At 36.7% G+C, this 20,181-nt stretch overlaps 2 non-coding genes and 2 pseudogenes across 2 annotated transcripts; all 4 read right to left on the reverse strand.

The window, feature by feature from the left end:
* Nucleotides 1-721: 721 nt before the first annotated feature.
* Nucleotides 722-6,586, reverse strand: LOC117149716 (annotated as a pseudogene).
* Nucleotides 6,587-6,981: 395 nt separating this feature from the next.
* On the reverse strand, nt 6,982-7,160 carry LOC117149715. The gene has a single exon (XR_004460472.1). It is a non-coding gene; the product is annotated as a 5.8S ribosomal RNA (ribosomal RNA).
* A 686-nt stretch (nt 7,161-7,846) lies between these two features.
* On the reverse strand, nt 7,847-9,841 carry LOC117149721. Its single transcript, XR_004460475.1, has one exon. It is a non-coding gene; the product is annotated as a small subunit ribosomal RNA (ribosomal RNA).
* A 3,872-nt stretch (nt 9,842-13,713) lies between these two features.
* LOC117149718 lies at nt 13,714-17,470 on the reverse strand (annotated as a pseudogene).
* Between the last annotated feature and the right edge of the window lie 2,711 nt (nt 17,471-20,181).

Genomic DNA, 20,181 nt, shown 5'->3' on the forward strand with positions numbered 1-20,181 from the left:
TATGATAGGGACAATATCATATGCGTCACTAAATTGATGACGAGGTATTTGGCAACTTGATACAATTCTTTAAAGTTTTTATATCAAAAATTATATGATAGGGACAATATCATATGCGTCACTAAATTGATGACGAGGTGTTTGGCAACTTGACACAATTCATTAAAGTCTTTATATTAATTATATGATAGAGACAATATCATATGCGTCACTAAATTGATGACGAGGTATTTGGCAACTTGATATAATTCTTTAAAGTCTTTATATCAAAAATTATATGATAGGGACAATATCATATGCGTCACTAAATTGATGACGAGGTGTTTGGCAACTTGACACAATTCATTAAAGTCTTTATATTAATTATATGATAGGGACAATATCATATGCGTCACTAAATTGATGACGAGGTATTTGGCAACTTGATACAATTCTTTAAAGTTTTTATATCAAAAATTATATGATAGGGACAATATCATATGCGTCACTAAATTGATGACGAGGTGTTTGGCAACTTGACACAATTCATTAAAGTCTTTATATTAATTATATGATAGGGACAATATCATATGCGTCACTAAATTGATGACGAGGTATTTGGCAACTTGATATAATTCTTTAAAGTCTTTATATCAAAAATTATATGATAGGGACAATATCATATGCGTCACTAAATTGATGACGAGGTGTTTGTTTGGCTACAGGAAAAATCATTTATTTATCGAATCATCAAGCAAAGGATAAGCTTCAGTGGATCGCAGTATGGCAGCTGCTCAACCACTTACAACACCTTGCCTGTTACAAAAGTCGTTTACAATTGATTCTAGGCTTTGTCATTGTATTAAATAATGCTTTTATATGTAACTAGCGCGGCATCAGGTGATCGAAGATCCTCCTAATTTACTATGTTACAAATTACATTGGCATCACATCCATTGTCGTTTATAAAATAAATTATAAACTTTAAATGGTTTAGAAGCCATACAATGCAAATTGCCCCTTATTTATCATTGCAGTCCAGCACGGATACGACCTTAGAGGCGTTCAGGCATAATCCAACGGACGTAGCGTCATACCACTGTTCGCTCGAACAAGTATTGTGCCATTGGTCCGTACCTGCGGTTCCTCTCGTACTACGCAGGAATGCTGTCGCAACAACGTTTTGTCATTAGTAGGGTAAAACTAACCTGTCTCACGACGGTCTAAACCCAGCTCACGTTCCCTTGCATGGGTGAACAATCCAACGCTTGGTGAATTTTGCTTCACAATGATAGGAAGAGCCGACATCGAAGGATCAAAAAGCGACGTCGCTATGAACGCTTGGCCGCCACAAGCCAGTTATCCCTATGGTAACTTTTCTGACACCTCTTGTTAAAAACTCTTTAAACCAAAAGGATCGATAGGCCGAGCTTTTGCTGTCCCTGTGTGTACTGAACACCGAGATCAAGTCAGCATTTGCCCTTTTGCTCTATGTGTGGTTTCTGTCCGCACTGAGCTGGCCTTGGGACACCTCCGTTATTATTTGAGAGATGTACCGCCCCAGTCAAACTCCCTACCTGGCAATGTCCTTGAATTGGATCATACCTGAGTAATTGGAGTTATACCAAATTTTCAAATCAAAAATACATAAATGCATCGTTTTATTAAAGAATTTGTTTGCGATTATATAACAAACTCGTGATACTTTGATCAAGAAGCTTGCATCAAAACCCAATACCATAAGATATAATAAATATATCCGTATAATGGCTAGGAAATGATACACGTTCCATTTAATCAAGTAAGTAAGGAAACAATAAGAGTAGTGGTATTTCATTGACGATACCAAACCGAGGTCTAATATCTCCCACTTATTCTACACCTCTTATGTCTCCTTACACTGCCAGATTAGAGTCAAGCTCAAAAGGGTCTTCTTTCCCCGCTAATTATTCCAAGCCCGTTCCCTTGGCTGTGGTTTCGCTAGATAGTAGATAGGGACAGTAGGAATCTCGTTAATCCATTCATGCGCGTCACTAATTAGATGACGAGGCATTTGGCTATTTTTTTTTTTTTTTTTTTGATCGCGGAGGTATGGAAATCTATCGAAAGATACTAGGTCTGTCAACACTTCAGTTTCCTAGCATGCACGATTCATTGCTGAACCGAAGTTCCGCAACGCCTACGTACTAAAACCATCCTCATAGCCATTTATATATTACCATTATTTGCGATGTTTATGCCTTTATTGATGTTATGCCAAGACAGCAAGCAAATGTTTTGAACCAAACGTTTTAGCTAAGTCCAATCTCGGGAAAACCCGCTCAGGTACATGAACTGTTTAAAACAACCGAGACTGCCTCTCATAACCTGGACGCTAATGATATGACTATCATATTTGCTGAGGAGACCCTTCGCTATCAATCTTTTAACGGATTGACCACTCCAGATCCCCCTCCAGTTCAGGGTGGCAGAATGGAATTCAATGTCACCTGCGGCTTCGAATCTGCGACGCAATTCAGTTCGTATGTCCGGTCTGTCGTATCTATTGATTTTGCGCTGGTGCGCATCATCCATAGAGTGTCCGTCTGTCACAATTTGTATGTCGATCACATCAATGTGATTTTGTCGTAGTGCCACCAGGTCCGGTTTATTAAGGCCGGATTCGCACTGCAGACTTGGTTCAACAATGACCGCGCAGCCTCTCTCCTCAAGTCCCCGCTTGATTCGATTTACTACGCAGTTGTGTCTAGCTACGCGCCTCCCATGCGATCGGTAACATTTTTGCATTATATGGTTTGTTGTTTCGGGAGCGTCACATCCTGCACGACACTGTCGTTCCAATTCGTGCCTTCCCCTTGTAGTACGAGACTTCGTGGGTAGGGCATTTATCCGCAGACGAATACCGTCTATATATTCCTTTCCTGTTAGTAAACGCGTGGGTTGATTAACCCACCCGTGTTGCGGTCCCCAATGGCCCGCTTCACGGAGTCCGCTGCCATCAACTGAGAGGTACAATTTGTTCGCCCAATATTTTTCTATTGCCGGACGCGATAACAATTCATGTTGTTCTGCAAATAATCTATCTCGGGCCCGTTGTTTTTCGGCTTCGAGGAAAGAGCTGGCTACCTCGTTTTGCGTGAGGTGAGGCCATTTAATATTACTCAAACGTCTTAGCCTTAACATTGGAGCTACCCATCTAAGTGATGGAATTCCGAGACCTCCACTTTTTGGGGGTGCGTGAATGAATGCTATCGGCACATCCAGCGGAAGATTTAGCCATCTTCGCACATAGTATCGTATTAGTTTGTCAGTTTTTCGTAGGACGCCTATCGCCACACTCCCAAGGGCTAACTTGTGATAGAGCTGTGGGATAAGGACAGTCCTTAGGGCGAACATCCTCTGTTGTGGTTTGAGGGGGGCCTTTGTCAATCTTTGTAGCTTTGGACCAATGTCCTCGGCCGGATTGCATCGAACCCTCCCAGTTGCAGTGAAGTTGATGCCTAAGTACTTCCACTCGTCCGTTCGCTTCAATGATGGAATCTCTCTTGAGCCTACGTAAAAGCTCTGTGCCTCTAGCACGGTACACTTCTGTTTCGGCTGGCCCTTAATGCCAACGGTAAAACATTTGTCGGCATTAAGTTTGAGGCCGACGAGAGATAGAAAATCCAACGTTCTGTCCAACAATACTTGAAGTCCCATTCGAGTTTCAGCAAATAGTACCAAATCATCTGCAAACGCGGCCGCGTTAGTAATGGCATTTCCGACTCTGCACATTTCGCTGGTAGGTTTATAACCTGTCCATTACCAAGTTAAATAGAATAGGAGACAAAGGTCACCCTGCTTCACTCCTCTAGCAGGACATCCTCTCCCCGCCCATTGAGACTGGTACGCACCCTCGTACGTATTCTTACGTAGTCACGAAGCCCTTTGCGCACCATAAGACGTAAGGTGTCAATATAGATGCATGCGTAGAGTCATAGTTACTCCCGCCGTTGACCCGCGCTTACTTGAATTTCTTCACTTTGACATTCAGAGCACTGGGCAGAAATCACATTGTGTCAACACCCGCTAGGGCCATCACAATGCTTTGTTTTAATTAGACAGTCGGATTCCCCAAGTCCGTGCCAGTTCTGAATTGATTGTTAATTGATAATCGTTATAATTGATAAGAACTAATTGGTTTAACCCAAATAGTATTCTTAAAAATTTTAGCAAGAAAGTTCCACAATTGGCTACGTAACTAAACTATCCGGGGAACAAGTAACTAACATAAATGCTAGAAACTCTATTTACCCAGAACGAGCACATAAACCATGTTATTGTTTCCCAATCAAGCCCGACTATCTCAATCTTCAGAGCCAATCCTTATCCCGAAGTTACGGATCTAATTTGCCGACTTCCCTTACCTACATTATTCTATCGACTAGAGACTCTTCACCTTGGAGACCAGCTGCGGATATTGGTACGGCCTGTTGAGAAGTTTGCGTGTCCCCACCATAAATTTTCAAGGTCCGAGGAGAAAATATCGACACAACAGTATATGTCATGCTCTTCTAGCCCATCTACCATATCTCTCTGCGAAAGACTTCCATGGTAGTACGGCTATAAAACAGAAAAGAAAACTCTTCCGATATCTCTCGACGGCTTCTTTATGGTCGTTCCTGTTGCCAGGATGAGCACGAGGCCCATATTTAATAACAAACGGATACTCAACAGGTTACGGAATTGGAACCGTATTCCCTTTCGTTCAAAATTATTCAAGTGTATTATATTCGCTTTGTTTATATAGTTAGGCATTTTTGTTTTACTTGAAAATTTTCGGCTTTCGCCTTGAACTTAGGACCGACTAACTCGTGATCAACCACTGTTCACACGAAACCCTTCTCCACTTCAGTCCTCCAAGGTCTCATTCGATTATTTGCTACTACCACCAAGATCTGTACCAATGGCAGCTCCATGCAGGCTTACGCCAAACACTTCTACGCATACCATTGTACCTTCCTACTCACTAAAGTTTCAAAATTTATATCACAAGTAATATAAATCATCTACTTTAGCGGTAATGTATAGGTATACAACTTAAGCGCCATCCATTTTAAGGGCTAGTTGCTTCGGCAGGTGAGTTGTTACACACTCCTTAGCGGATTTCGACTTCCATGATCACCGTCCTGCTGTTTTAAGCAACCAACGCCTTTCATGGTATCTGCATGAGTTGTTAATTTGGGCACCGTAACATTACGTTTGGTTCATCCCACAGCGCCAGTTCTGCTTACCAAAAGTGGCCCACTGGGCACATTATATCATAACCTTGAACTTCATATCAAGAAAGTTAAGGTTCTTACCCATTTAAAGTTTGAGAATAGGTTAAGATCGTTTCGACCCTAAGGCCTCTAATCATTCGCTTTACCAGATAAGATTATTTTATATAATATTAAAATGCACCAGCTATCCTGAGGGAAACTTCGGAAGGAACCAGCTACTAGATGGTTCGATTGGTCTTTCGCCCCTATACTCAATTCTGACAATCGATTTGCACGTCAGAACTGTTTCGGTCTTCCATCAGGGTTTCCCCTGACTTCAACCTGATCAAGTATAGTTCACCATCTTTCGGGTCACAGCATATATGCTCAAGGTACGTTCCAGTTAGAGGCATAAATAATATAAATATACATTATACATAACTATATAGAACGCCCCGGGATTGTGTTAATTAGCTATAAATAGCTAAAAAACTAATCCCATTATTAGTCAAGTTAATTACGCTATTAGGTTTACATCCCAATAACTTGCACATATGTTAGACTCCTTGGTCCGTGTTTCAAGACGGGTCCCGAAGGTATCCTGAATCTTTCGCATTGTTAATCATACAAGAGCATATAATAAACACAAAAATCAATGATAATTATGCCATTATATAATTCCGAAAAATTAACGCTCTGTAATAATATAAATCTATCAGCACTTTATCAAATTAATAACATTTATTCTGTGTTAAAATGCAAGCAATTTAATTGGAATAAACTATAAGTTATATTTTATGATAAATTTGGGATATGCTAATAGATTACAATGTCCTTATATGGAAAAAATGCACATTATTCTTAATAATATTATTTAAATATTACAATTTTAATGATGAATTTTCCATAACGGATATTCAGGTTCATCGGGCTTAACCTCTAAGCAGTTTCACGTACTGTTTAACTCTCTATTCAGAGTTCTTTTCAACTTTCCCTCACGGTACTTGTTTACTATCGGTCTCATGGTTATATTTAGTTTTAGATGGAGTTTACCACCCACTTAGTGCTGCACTATCAAGCAACACGACTCTTTGGAAACATCATCTAGTAATCATTAACGTTATACGGGCCTGGCACCCTCTATGGGTAAATGGCCTCATTTAAGAAGGACTTAAATCATTAATTTCTCATACTAGAATATTGACGCTCCATACACTGCATCTCACATTTGCCATATAGACAAAGTGACTTAGTGCTGAACTGTTTTCTTTTCGCTCGCCGCTACTAAGAAAATCCTTGTTAGTTTCTTTTCCTCCCCTAATTAATATGCTTAAATTCAGGGGGTAGTCCCATATGAGTTGAGGTTGTATATATAACTATTTTTTGCCATAAATTCTTTATATATAAATGATAAAACAATCAATTAAATTCGTTATAAATAGTTCCAATAGTTCTTGTAAGCAAAGTTATTTTTTATCCATTTAACGAACCAACGAAGAATAATAACAAAACCAAGATTTTTCTTTTTCCGAATCATTAATAAGAGACAATTCTAGATGAAAAATATTTCAATTTTTTATGCTAGACATTTCTCAGTATTATTTGATTGAAAAAGAAAATATTTCTCTTCGTTTTTCACATTCAAATGTGAGATAATGTTTTTCATTTCTTTTTTAATATTATGAATAAAATCATTATTTAATCCAATAATATACCATATGCTTATAAAAAATTTATAAACAACTTAATTAGCATAGTCTTACAACCCTCAACCATATGTAGTCCAAGCAGCACTATAAAATTAATTAAAGTACATAACAGCATGGACTGCGATATGCGTTCAAAATGTCGATGTTCATGTGTCCTGCAGTTCACACGATGACGCACAGTTTGCTGCGTTCTTCATCGACCCATGAGCCGAGTGATCCACCGCTTAGAGTTTTATAATTCATTTTTATATAATATCAATATTGTTTTTATTGAAAGAAATTAAAAATACACCATTTTACTGGCATATATCAATTCCTTCAATAAATTTATTTTTATACCTAAAAATAAATGTTGCGATATGTCTTAGTTTCATATAAGCATTATGTATCATAAAAATCTGGTTATGGTTTGCTATTTTGGGTGACACATACTGCAAAATTTATATAAAACATTAACCTGATGGATGACAGGTACAAACATTGTATATTTTAGGTTGTTGCATTAGCCAACGTATGCTCATAACATAGATGAACAATACATATTCGCAACGCGTGTATATTATGGTCCATATACACACACACTTATTTTGAATACCACATTCAAAATTATTTTAATTTTAATTCGACTTCTACTTTCAAATTTTGTTCAGTTTCTTCGATTTCCATTTTCGAGAATTTGTTTTTATAGGAAACGCCATTGTTGTAGTAGGTACTGCCACAAATACGCACAACAACATTAATAATGTTAAAGTCTTTTTATGAGGTTGCCAAGCCCCACATATAAAATAAAAGCCATCTTCATTTTATTTTGACTTTAACTTTTGATTCCGTGGAATCATTTTGTAATATTTTTATTTTGGTAAATTGTATTTATTTGTATTATAACAAATGTTTATTAACGATAAGGATATTATACAATAATGATCCTTCCGCAGGTTCACCTACGGAAACCTTGTTACGACTTTTACTTCCTCTAAATAATCAAGTTCGGTCAACTTTTGCGAAACAACCGTAACACGCAAGGCGTCACAGTGATCACGTCCGGAGACCTCACTAAATAATTCAATCGGTAGTAGCGACGGGCGGTGTGTACAAAGGGCAGGGACGTAATCAATGCGAGTTAATGACTCACACTTACTGGGAATTCCAAGTTCATGTGAACAGTTTCAGTTCACAATCCCAAGCATGAAAGTGGTTCAGCGGTTTACCCGGACCTCTCGGTCTAGGAAATACACGTTGATACTTTCATTGTAGCGCGCGTGCAGCCCAGGACATCTAAGGGCATCACAGACCTGTTATTGCTCAATCTCATTATTGCTAGACGCAATTTGTCCATTTAAGAAGCTAGTGTCCTTATAATGGGACAAACCAACAGGTACGGCTCCACTTACATAAACACATTCAAACACAATAAACATTTTACTGCCACCATGAATGAAGGCTACATAAGCTTCAGCACCATAATCCTGAAGATATCTATTTAATATATTTGAGTCTCGTTCGTTATCGGAATTAACCAGACAAATCACTCCACGAACTAAGAACGGCCATGCACCACCACCCATAGATTCGAGAAAGAGCTATCAATCTGTCTTACACACTTATGTTCGGACCTGGTAAGTTTTCCCGTGTTGAGTCAAATTAAGCCGCAGGCTCCACTCCTGGTGGTGCCCTTCCGTCAATTCCTTTAAGTTTCAGCTTTGCAACCATACTTCCCCCGGAGCCCAAAAGCTTTGGTTTCCCGGGAAGCGACTGAGAGAGCCATAAAAGTAGCTACACCCAATTGCTAGCTGGCATCGTTTATGGTTAGAACTAGGGCGGTATCTGATCGCCTTCGAACCTCTAACTTTCGTTCTTGATTAATGAAAACATCTTTGGCAAATGCTTTCGCTTAAGTTAGTCTTACGACGGTCCAAGAATTTCACCTCTCGCGTCGTAATACTAATGCCCCCAAACTGCTTCTATTAATCATTACCTCTTGATCTGAAAACCAATGAAAGCAGAACAGAGGTCTTATTTCATTATCCCATGCACAGAATATTCAGGCATTTGAAGCCTGCTTTAAGCACTCTAATTTGTTCAAAGTAATAGTACCGGCCCACAATAACACTCGTTTAAGAGCACTAGTGCAGGTTTTTAAATAGGAGGAACATATGAAAAAATACAAGTATTTAATCACATATAAGAACTCCACCGGTAATACGCTTACATACATAAAGGTATAGTACTAACCACAATTGTAAGTTGTACTACCCGTATGAAGCACAAGTTCAACTACGAACGTTTTAACCGCAACAACTTTAATATACGCTATTGGAGCTGGAATTACCGCGGCTGCTGGCACCAGACTTGCCCTCCAATTGGTCCTTGTTAAAGGATTTAAAGTGTACTCATTCCAATTACAGGGCCTCGGATATGAGTCCTGTATTGTTATTTTTCGTCACTACCTCCCCGAGCTGGGAGTGGGTAATTTACGCGCCTGCTGCCTTCCTTAGATGTGGTAGCCGTTTCTCAGGCTCCCTCTCCGGAATCGAACCCTGATTCCCCGTTACCCGTTGCAACCATGGTAGTCCTAGATACTACCATCAAAAGTTGATAGGGCAGACATTTGAAAGATCTGTCGTCGGTACAAGACCATACGATCTGCATGTTATCTAGAGTTCAACCAATATAACGATCTTGCGATCGCTTGGTTTTAGCCTAATAAAAGCACATGTCCCATAAGGTTCATGTTTTAATTGCATGTATTAGCTCTAGAATTACCACAGTTATCCAAGTAACTGTTAACGATCTAAGGAACCATAACTGATATAATGAGCCTTTTGCGGTTTCACTTTTAATTCGTGTGTACTTAGACATGCATGGCTTAATCTTTGAGACAAGCATATAACTACTGGCAGGATCAACCAGAATAATGTTTTTCCTTCATATTCCATTCATATATTTTGAATCGAAATAAGCAATATAATAGATATATAGATATATAGATTTTTCACTTTATATAATTCCATGATTTTTATTATATTGAATAAAATTCAATATTTCGCCTTTGGGTAAAATTTTAAATATATAAGTAAAAAAATCCATTCGATTACGGCCATTTTTATATAGCATTCGTAATCCATATTTTCATTTTTAATTTATACTTGTTTTACCAATATAACAAGAATTTCATCTAATTATTGTAATATATATATTTCTATAATTTTATCTTTTTATACATACATATTTCATTATAAAATATCATTTTATTTCCAACATACATAATTATTGTATCCACACATGTACAATTTTTGTTTAACCAATATAAATATTAAGTTAAATCATTTGCATTTTGAAGATAAATTTAAAATTTATCTCTTTTCATATATATCTCTGGTAATATATAACATAAAACCAAGCGCATATGATAATATTTCCACATTTAATATATAATTTTATATTTCTTTCATAAGAATCCATATTTGTATTATACCGTAACGATATAATAATCCAACTATACGGCAGGTAATAAATTAATATTTGCCTGCCTCCAAAAATTAACGATAATATATGGAAACGATTTGTTATTCTATATATAATAGAAACTTGACTTTTGTTTCAACGATATTATCTATAAAGCGTATATTCCTATTATCCGCGGAGCCAAGTCCCGTGTTCTATAGAACTGAGAAACAAATTTGTACGGATAATAATATACTTTATTGTATGTAACCAATATAAACATAATCCGAAATAAATATTTCGAATAATGCGGGAGGTCGGCAACCACTGCCTACCTATAGTAGTTTTTGAACCCGCTGTCCTCAAAGCGGGTATTTTCAATTCCGTTTGCCACCCAACATACGGGCTATTCTCTTATATATTAAGAGATTATAGGAACATTTCATTTTTTTTCCATTATTCATATATAATATGATTATTTTTCCCTTATACATATAATAATTAATCATTTTCATATGTATATTATTTAATTTACTCATATTATTGCCAAAATCATATGAATACATAAGTTTTGAACAATATGAGAGGTCGGCAACCACTGCCTACCTATAGTAGTTTTTGAACCCTCTGTCGTAATTCCGGTCGTTTACACTACTATACCCTCTCACTATAATGGCTTTTCTCTATAATACTAAGAGAATGTGGGATATTTTCAGCATTTTTTCCCTTATACATATAATAATTAATCATTTTCATATGTATATTATTTAATTTACTCATATTATTGCCAAAATCATATGAATACATAAGTTTTGAACAATATGAGAGGTCGGCAACCACTGCCTACCTATAGTAGTTTTTGAACCCTCTGTCGTAATTCCGGTCGTTTACACTACTATACCCTCTCACTATAATGGCTTTTCTCTATAATACTAAGAGAATGTGGGATATTTTCAGCATTTTTTCCCTTATACATATAATAATTAATCATTTTCATATGTATATTATTTAATTTACTCATATTATTGCCAAAATCATATGAATACATAAGTTTTGAACAATATGAGAGGTCGGCAACCACTGCCTACCTATAGTAGTTTTTGAACCCTCTGTCGTAATTCCGGTCGTTTACACTACTATACCCTCTCACTATAATGGCTTTTCTCTATAATACTAAGAGAATGTGGGATATTTTCAGCATTTTTTCCCTTATACATATAATAATTAATCATTTTCATATGTATATTATTTAATTTACTCATATTATTGCCAAAATCATATGAATACATAAGTTTTGAACAATATGAGAGGTCGGCAACCACTGCCTACCTATAGTAGTTTTGAACCCTCTGTCGTAATTCCGGTCGTTTACACTACTATACCCTCTCACTATAATGGCTTTTCTCTATTATACTAAGAGAATGTGGGATATTTTCAGCATTTTTTCCCTTATACATATAATAATTAATAATTTTCATATGTATATTATTTAATTTACTCATATAATTGCCAAAATCATATGAATACATAAGTTTTGAACAATATGAGAGGTCGGCAACCACTGCCTACCTATAGTAGTTTTTGAACCCTCTGTCGTAATTCCGGTCGTTTACACTACTATACCCTCTCACTATAATGGCTTTTCTCTATAATACTAAGAGAATGTGGGAATATTTCAGCATTTTTTCCCCTATACATATAATAATTAATAATTTTCATATGTATATTATTTAATTTACTCATATAATTGCCAAAATCATATGAATACATAAGTTTTGAACAATATGAGAGGTCGGCAACCACTGCCTACCTATAGTAGTTTTTGAACCCTCTGTCGTAATTCCGGTCGTTTACACTACTATACCCTCTCACTATAATGGCTTTTCTCTATAATACTAAGAGAATGTGGGAATATTTCAGCATTTTTTCCCCTATACATATAATAATTAATAATTTTCATATGTATATTATTTAATTTACTCATATAATTGCCAAAATCATATAAATACATAAGTTTGAACAATATCAGAGGTCAGCAACGGTCTTTCCTCTATAATACTAAGATAATATGGGAATATTTCATCATTTTTTCCCTTATACATTTATACATATAATATTTAATCATTTATATGTATATTATTTAATTTACTCATATAATTGCCAAAATCAAATAAATACATAAGTTTGAACAATATCAGAGGTCGGCAACGGTCTTTCCTCTATAATACTAAGATAATATGGAATATTTCAGCATTTTTTCCCTTATACATATAATAATTAATCATTTTCATATGTATATTATTTAATTTACTCGTATAATTGCCAAAATCCTATGAAGACATAAGAGAATACAATATGAGAGGTCGGCGCAACCATAATATAGTAGTTGATGACGAGGTGTTTGGCAACTTGATACAATTCTTTAAAAAGTCTTTATATTAATTATATGATAGGGACAATATCATATGCGTCACTAAATTGATGACGAGGTGTTTGGCAACGTGACACAAATCATTAAAGTCTTTATATTAATTATATGATAGAGACAATATCATATGCGTCACTAAATTGATGACGAGGTATTTGGCAACTTGATACAATTCTTTAAAGTTTTATATCAAAAATTATATGATAGGGACAATATCATATGCGTCACTAAATTGATGACGAGGTGTTTGGCAACTTGACACAATTCATTAAAGTCTTTATATTAATTATATGATAGGACAATATCATATGCGTCACTAAATTGATGACGAGGTATTTGGCAACTTGATACAATTCTTTAAAGTTTTATATCAAAAATTATATGATAGGGACAATATCATATGCGTCACTAAATTGATGACGAGTGTTTGGCAACTTGACACAATTCATTAAAGTCTTTATATTAATTATATGATAGAGACAATATCATATGCGTCACTAAATTGATGACGAGGTATTTGGCAACTTGATACAATTCTTTAAAGTTTTTATATCAAAATTATATGATAGGGACAATATCATATGCGTCACTAAATTGATGACGAGTGTTTGGCAACTTGACACAATTCATTAAAGTCTTTATATTAATTATATGATAGGGACAATATCATATGCGTCACTAAATTGATGACGAGGTATTGGCAACGTGATAGAATTCTTTAAAGTCTTTATATCAAAAATTATACGATAGGGACAATATCATATGCGTCACTAAATTGATGACGAGGTATTTGGCAACTTGATATAATTCTTTAAAGTCTTATATCAAAAATTATATGATAGGGACAATATCATATGCGTCACTAAATTGATGACGAGGTGTTTGTTTGGCTACAGGAAAAATCATTTATTTATCGAATCATCAAGCAAAGGATAAGCTTCAGTGGATCGCAGTATGGCAGCTGCTCAACCACTTACAACACCTTGCCTGTTACAAAAGTCGTTTACAATTGATTCTAGGCTTTGTCATTGTATTAAATAATGCTTTTATATGTAACTAGCGCGGCATCAGGTGATCGAAATCCTCCTAATTTACTATGTTACAAATACATTGGCATCACATCCATTGTCGTTTATAAAATAAATTATAAACTTTAAATGGTTTAGAAGCCATACAATGCAAATTGCCCCTTATTTATCATTGCAGTCCAGCACGGATACGACCTTAGAGGCGTTCAGGCATAATCCAACGGACTAGCGTCATACCACTGTTCGCTCGAACAAGTATTGTGCCATTGGTCCGTACCTGCGGTTCCTCTCGTACTACGCAGGAATGCTTCGCAACAACGTTTGTCATTAGTAGGGTAAAACTAACCTGTCTCACGACGGTCTAAACCCAGCTCACGTTCCCTTGCATGGGTGAACAATCCAACGCTTGAATTTTGCTTCACAATGATAGGAAGAGCCGACATCGAAGGATCAAAAAGCGACGTCGCTATGAACGCTTGGCCGCCACAAGCCAGTTATCCCTATGGTAACTTTTCTGACACCTCTTGTTAAAAACTCTTTAAACCAAAAGGATCGATAGGCCGAGCTTTTGCTGTCCCTGTGTGTACTGACACCGAGATCAAGTCAGCATTTGCCCTTTTGCTCTATGTGTGGTTTCTGTCCGCACTGAGCTGGCCTTGGACACCTCCTACCGCCCCAGGCAATGTCCTTGGAGTAATTGGAGATGCATCTGCGCGTGATACTTTGATCAAGAAGCTTGTATCCCTAGGCCCATTGACGATGATGTGTTGGAACGGAACTCCCCCTATCCCTGATGATAGGTGCCCATTGGAAAACCATTGTCGATTTGCGGGGAACCAAAAATTTCAAGAGGACCGCAATAATTTTATATGAAGGCAAAAATACTGTAAACCAAGTTGGGTCAAAATAGCCAAGTGAGATAACGGGGGAGCTAATCCTTGTCCCCCGGGCCGTAAAAAAAAGGACGGAGCAAACATGAAATTACATTAGGGGCTTAGTCGTAAGGGCTGGTAGTAGGCCTAGGACCCGTACTCCCGCCGTTGACCCGCGCTTACTTGAATTTCTTCACTTTGACATTCAGAGCACTGGGCAGAAATCACATTGTGTCAACACCCGCTAGGGCCATCACAATGCTTTGTTTTAATTAGACAGTCGGATTCCCCAAGTCCGTGCCAGTTCTGAATTGATTGTTAATTGATAATCGTTATAATTGATAAGAACTAATTGGTTTAACCCAAATAGTATTCTTAAAAATTTTAGCAAGAAAGTTCCACAATTGGCTACGTAACTAAACTATCCGGGGAACAAGTAACTAACATAAATGCTAGAAACTCTATTTACCCAGAACGAGCACATAAACCATGTTATTGTTTCCCAATCAAGCCCGACTATCTCAATCTTCAGAGCCAATCCTTATCCCGAAGTTACGGATCTAATTTGCCGACTTCCCTTACCTACATTATTCTATCGACTAGAGACTCTTCACCTTGGAGACCAGCTGCGGATATTGGTACGGCCTGTTGAGAAGTTTGCGTGTCCCCACCATAAATTTTCAAGGTCCGAGGAGAAAATATCGACACAACAGTATATGTCATGCTCTTCTAGCCCATCTACCATATCTCTCTGCGAAAGACTTCCATGGTAGTACGGCTATAAAACAGAAAAGAAAACTCTTCCGATATCTCTCGACGGCTTCTTTATGGTCGTTCCTGTTGCCAGGATGAGCACGAGGCCCATATTTAATAACAAACGGATACTCAACAGGTTACGGAATTGGAACCGTATTCCCTTTCGTTCAAAATTATTCAAGTGTATTATATTCGCTTTGTTTATATAGTTAGGCATTTTTGTTTTACTTGAAAATTTTCGGCTTTCGCCTTGAACTTAGGACCGACTAACTCGTGATCAACCACTGTTCACACGAAACCCTTCTCCACTTCAGTCCTCCAAGGTCTCATTCGATTATTTGCTACTACCACCAAGATCTGTACCAATGGCAGCTCCATGCAGGCTTACGCCAAACACTTCTACGCATACCATTGTACCTTCCTACTCACTAAAGTTTCAAAATTTATATCACAAGTAATATAAATCATCTACTTTAGCGGTAATGTATAGGTATACAACTTAAGCGCCATCCATTTTAAGGGCTAGTTGCTTCGGCAGGTGAGTTGTTACACACTCCTTAGCGGATTTCGACTTCCATGATCACCGTCCTGCTGTTTTAAGCAACCAACGCCTTTCATGGTATCTGCATGAGTTGTTAATTTGGGCACCGTAACATTACGTTTGGTTCATCCCACAGCGCCAGTTCTGCTTACCAAAAGGCCCACTGGGCACATTATATCATAACCTTGAACTTCATATCAAGAAAGTTAAGGTTCTTACCCATTTAAAGTTTGAGAATAGGTTAAGATCGTTTCGACCCTAAGGCCTCTAATCATTCGCTTTACCAGATAAGATTATTTTATATAATATTAAAATGCACCAGCTATCCTGAGGGAAACTTCGGAAGGAACCAGCTACTAGATGGTTCGATTGGTCTTTCGCCCCTATACTCAATTCTGACAATCGATTTGCACGTCAGAACTGTTTCGGTCTTCCATCAGGGTTTCCCCTGACTTCAACCTGATCAAGTATAGTTCACCATCTTTCGGGTCACAGCATATATGCTCAAGGTACGTTCCAGTTAGAGGCATAAATAATATAAATATACATTATACATAACTATATAGAACGCCCCGGGATTGTGTTAATTAGCTATAAATAGCTAAAAAACTAATCCCATTATTAGTCAAGTTAATTACGCTATTAGGTTTACATCCCAATAACTTGCACATATGTTAGACTCCTTGGTCCGTGTTTCAAGACGGGTCCCGAAGGTATCCTGAATCTTTCGCATTGTTAATCATACAAGAGCATATAATAAACACAAAAATCAATGATAATTATGCCATTATATAATTCCGAAAAATTAACGCTCTGTTAATATAAAATCTATCAGACTTTATCAATTTAATAACATTTATTCTGGTTAAAATGCAAGCAATTTAATGGAATTAACATATAGTTATATTTTATTGATAAATTTCGATATGCTAATAGATTACAATGTCCTTATATGGAAAAATGCACATTATTCTAATAATATTATTTAAATATTACAATTTTAATGATGAGATTTTCCCATAACGGATATTCAGTTCATCGGGCTTAACCTCTAAGCAGTTTCACGTACTGTTTAACTCTCTATTCAGAGTTCTTTTCAACTTTCCCTCACGGTACTTGTTTACTATCGGTCTCATGGTTATATTTAGTTTTAGATGGAGTTTACCACCCACTTAGTGCTGCACTATCAAGCAACACGACTCTTTGGAAACATCATCTAGTAATCATTAACGTTATACGGGCCTGGCACCCTCTATGGGTAAATGGCCTCATTTAAGAAGGACTTAAATATTAAATTCTCATACTAAATATTGACGGCTCCATACACTGCATCTCACATTTGCCATATAGACAAAGTGACTTAGTGCTGAACTGTTTTCTTTTCGCTCGCCGTACTAAGAAATCCTTGTTAGTTTCTTTTCCTCCCCTAATTAATTGCTTAAATTCAGGGGGTAGTCCATATGATTGAGGTTGTATATATAACTATTTTTTGCCATAAATTCTTTATATTAAATGATAAAACATCAATTAAATTCGTTATAAATAGTTCCAATAGTTCTTGTAAGCAAAGTTATTTTTTATCCATTTAACGAACAACGAGAATAATAACAAAACCAAGATTTTTCTTTTTCCGATCATTAATAAGAACATTCTAGATGAAAATATTTCAATTTTTTATGCTAGACATTTCTCAGTATTATTTGATTGAAAAAGAAAATATTTCTCTTCGTTTTTCACATTCAAATGTGAGATAATGTTTTTCATTTCTTTTTAATATTTATAAATAAATTATTATTTAATCCAATAATTACCATATGCTTATAAAAATTTATAAACACTTAATTAGGCATAGTCTTACAACCTCAACCATATGTAGTCCAAGCTAGCCTATTAATTATTAAGTATAACAGCATGGACTGCGATATGCGTTCAAATGTCGATGTTCATGTGTCCTGCAGTTCCACGATGACGCACAGTTTGCTTGCGTTCTTCATCGACCCATGAGCGAGTGATCCACGCTTAGAGTTTTATAATTCATTTTTATATAATATCATATTGTTTTTATTGAAAGAAATTAAAATACACCATTTTACTGGCATATATCAATTCCTTCAATAAATTTATTTTTATACCTAAAAATAATGTTGCGATATGTTAGTTTCATATAAGCATTATGTATCATAAATCTGGTTATGGTTTGCTATTTTGGGTGACACATACTGCAAATTTATATAAAACATTACCTGATGGATGACAGGTACAACATTGTTATTTTAGGTGTTGCATTAGCCAACGTATGCTCATAACATAGATGAACAATACATATCGCAAGCGTGTATTTATGGTCCATACAACACACTTATTTTGAATACCACATTCAAAATTATTTTATTTTAATTCGACTTCTACTTTCAATTTTGTTCAGTTCTTCGATTTCCATTTTCGAGAATTTGTTTTTATAGAAAGCCATTGTTGTGTAGGTACTGCCACAAATACGCACAACAACATTAAAATGTTAAAGTCTTTTTATGAGGTTGCCAAGCCCACATATAAATAAGCCATCTTCATTTTATTTGACTTTAACTTTTGATTTCCGTGGATCATTTTGTAATATTTTATTTTGGTAAATTGTATTTATTTGTATTATAACAAATGTTATTAACGATAAGGATATTATACAATATGATCCTTCCGCAGGTTCACCTACGGAACCTTGTTACGACTTTTACTTCCTCTAAATAATCAAGTTCGGTCAACTTTTGCGAAACAACCGTAACACGCAAGGCTCACAGTGATCACGTCGGAGACCTCACTAAATATTCAATCGGTAGTAGCGACGGGCGGTGTGTACAAAGGGCAGGGACGTAATGCAATGCGAGTTAATGACTCACATTACTGGGAATTCCAAGTTCAGTGTGAACAGTTTTTCAGTTCACAATCCCAAGCATGGAAGGTGTCAGCGGTTTACCGGACCTCTCGGTCTAGGAAATACACGTTGATACTTTCATTGTAGCGGCGTGCAGCCCAGGACATTAAGGATCACAGACCTGTTATTGCTCAATCTCATTATTGCTAGACGCATTGTCCATTTAAGAAGCTAGTGTCCTTAATGGGACAAACCAACAGGTACGGCTCCACTTACATAAACACATTCAAACACAATAAACATTTTACTGCCACCATGAATGAAGGCTACATAAGCTTCAGCACCATAATCCTGAAGATATCTATTTATATATTTGAGTCTCGTTCGTTATCGGAATTAACCAGACAAATCACTCCACGAACTAAGAACGGCCATGCACCACCACCCATAGATTCGAGAAAGAGCTATCAATCTGTTACACACTTATGTTCGGACCTGGTAAGTTTTCCCGTGTTGAGTCAAATTAAGCCGCAGGCTCCACTCCTGGTGGTGCCCTTCCGTCAATTCCTTTAAGTTTCAGCTTTGCAACCATACTTCCCCCGGAGCCCAAAAGCTTTGGTTTCCCGGGAAGCGACTGAGAGAGCCATAAAAGTAGCTACACCCAATTGCTAGCTGGCATCGTTTTATGGTTAGAACTAGGGCGGTATCTGATCGCCTTCGAACCTCTAACTTTCGTTCTTGATTAATGAAAACATCTTTGGCAAATGCTTTCGCTTAAGTTAGTCTTACGACGGTCCAAGAATTTCACCTCTCGCGTCGTAATACTAATGCCCCCAAACTGCTTCTATTAATCATTACCTCTTGATCTGAAAACCAATGAAAGCAGAACAGAGGTCTTATTTCATTATCCCATGCACAGAATATTCAGGCATTTGAAGCCTGCTTTAAGCACTCTAATTTGTTCAAAGTAATAGTACCGGCCCACAATAACACTCGTTTAAGAGCACTAGTGCAGGTTTTTAAATAGGAGGAACATATGAAAAAATACAAGTATTTAATCACATATAAGAACTCCACCGGTAATACGCTTACATACATAAAGGTATAGTACTAACCACAATTGTAAGTTGTACTACCCGTATGAAGCACAAGTTCAACTACGAACGTTTTAACCGCAACAACTTTAATATACGCTATTGGAGCTGGAATTACCGCGGCTGCTGGCACCAGACTTGCCCTCCAATTGGTCCTTGTTAAAGGATTAAAGTGTACTCATTCCAATTACAGGGCCTCGGATATGAGTCCTGTATTGTTATTT

This window comes from Drosophila mauritiana, unplaced genomic scaffold (assembly GCF_004382145.1).
Source record: "Drosophila mauritiana strain mau12 unplaced genomic scaffold, ASM438214v1 U_292, whole genome shotgun sequence".
Lineage (NCBI taxonomy): Eukaryota > Metazoa > Arthropoda > Insecta > Diptera > Drosophilidae > Drosophila > Drosophila mauritiana.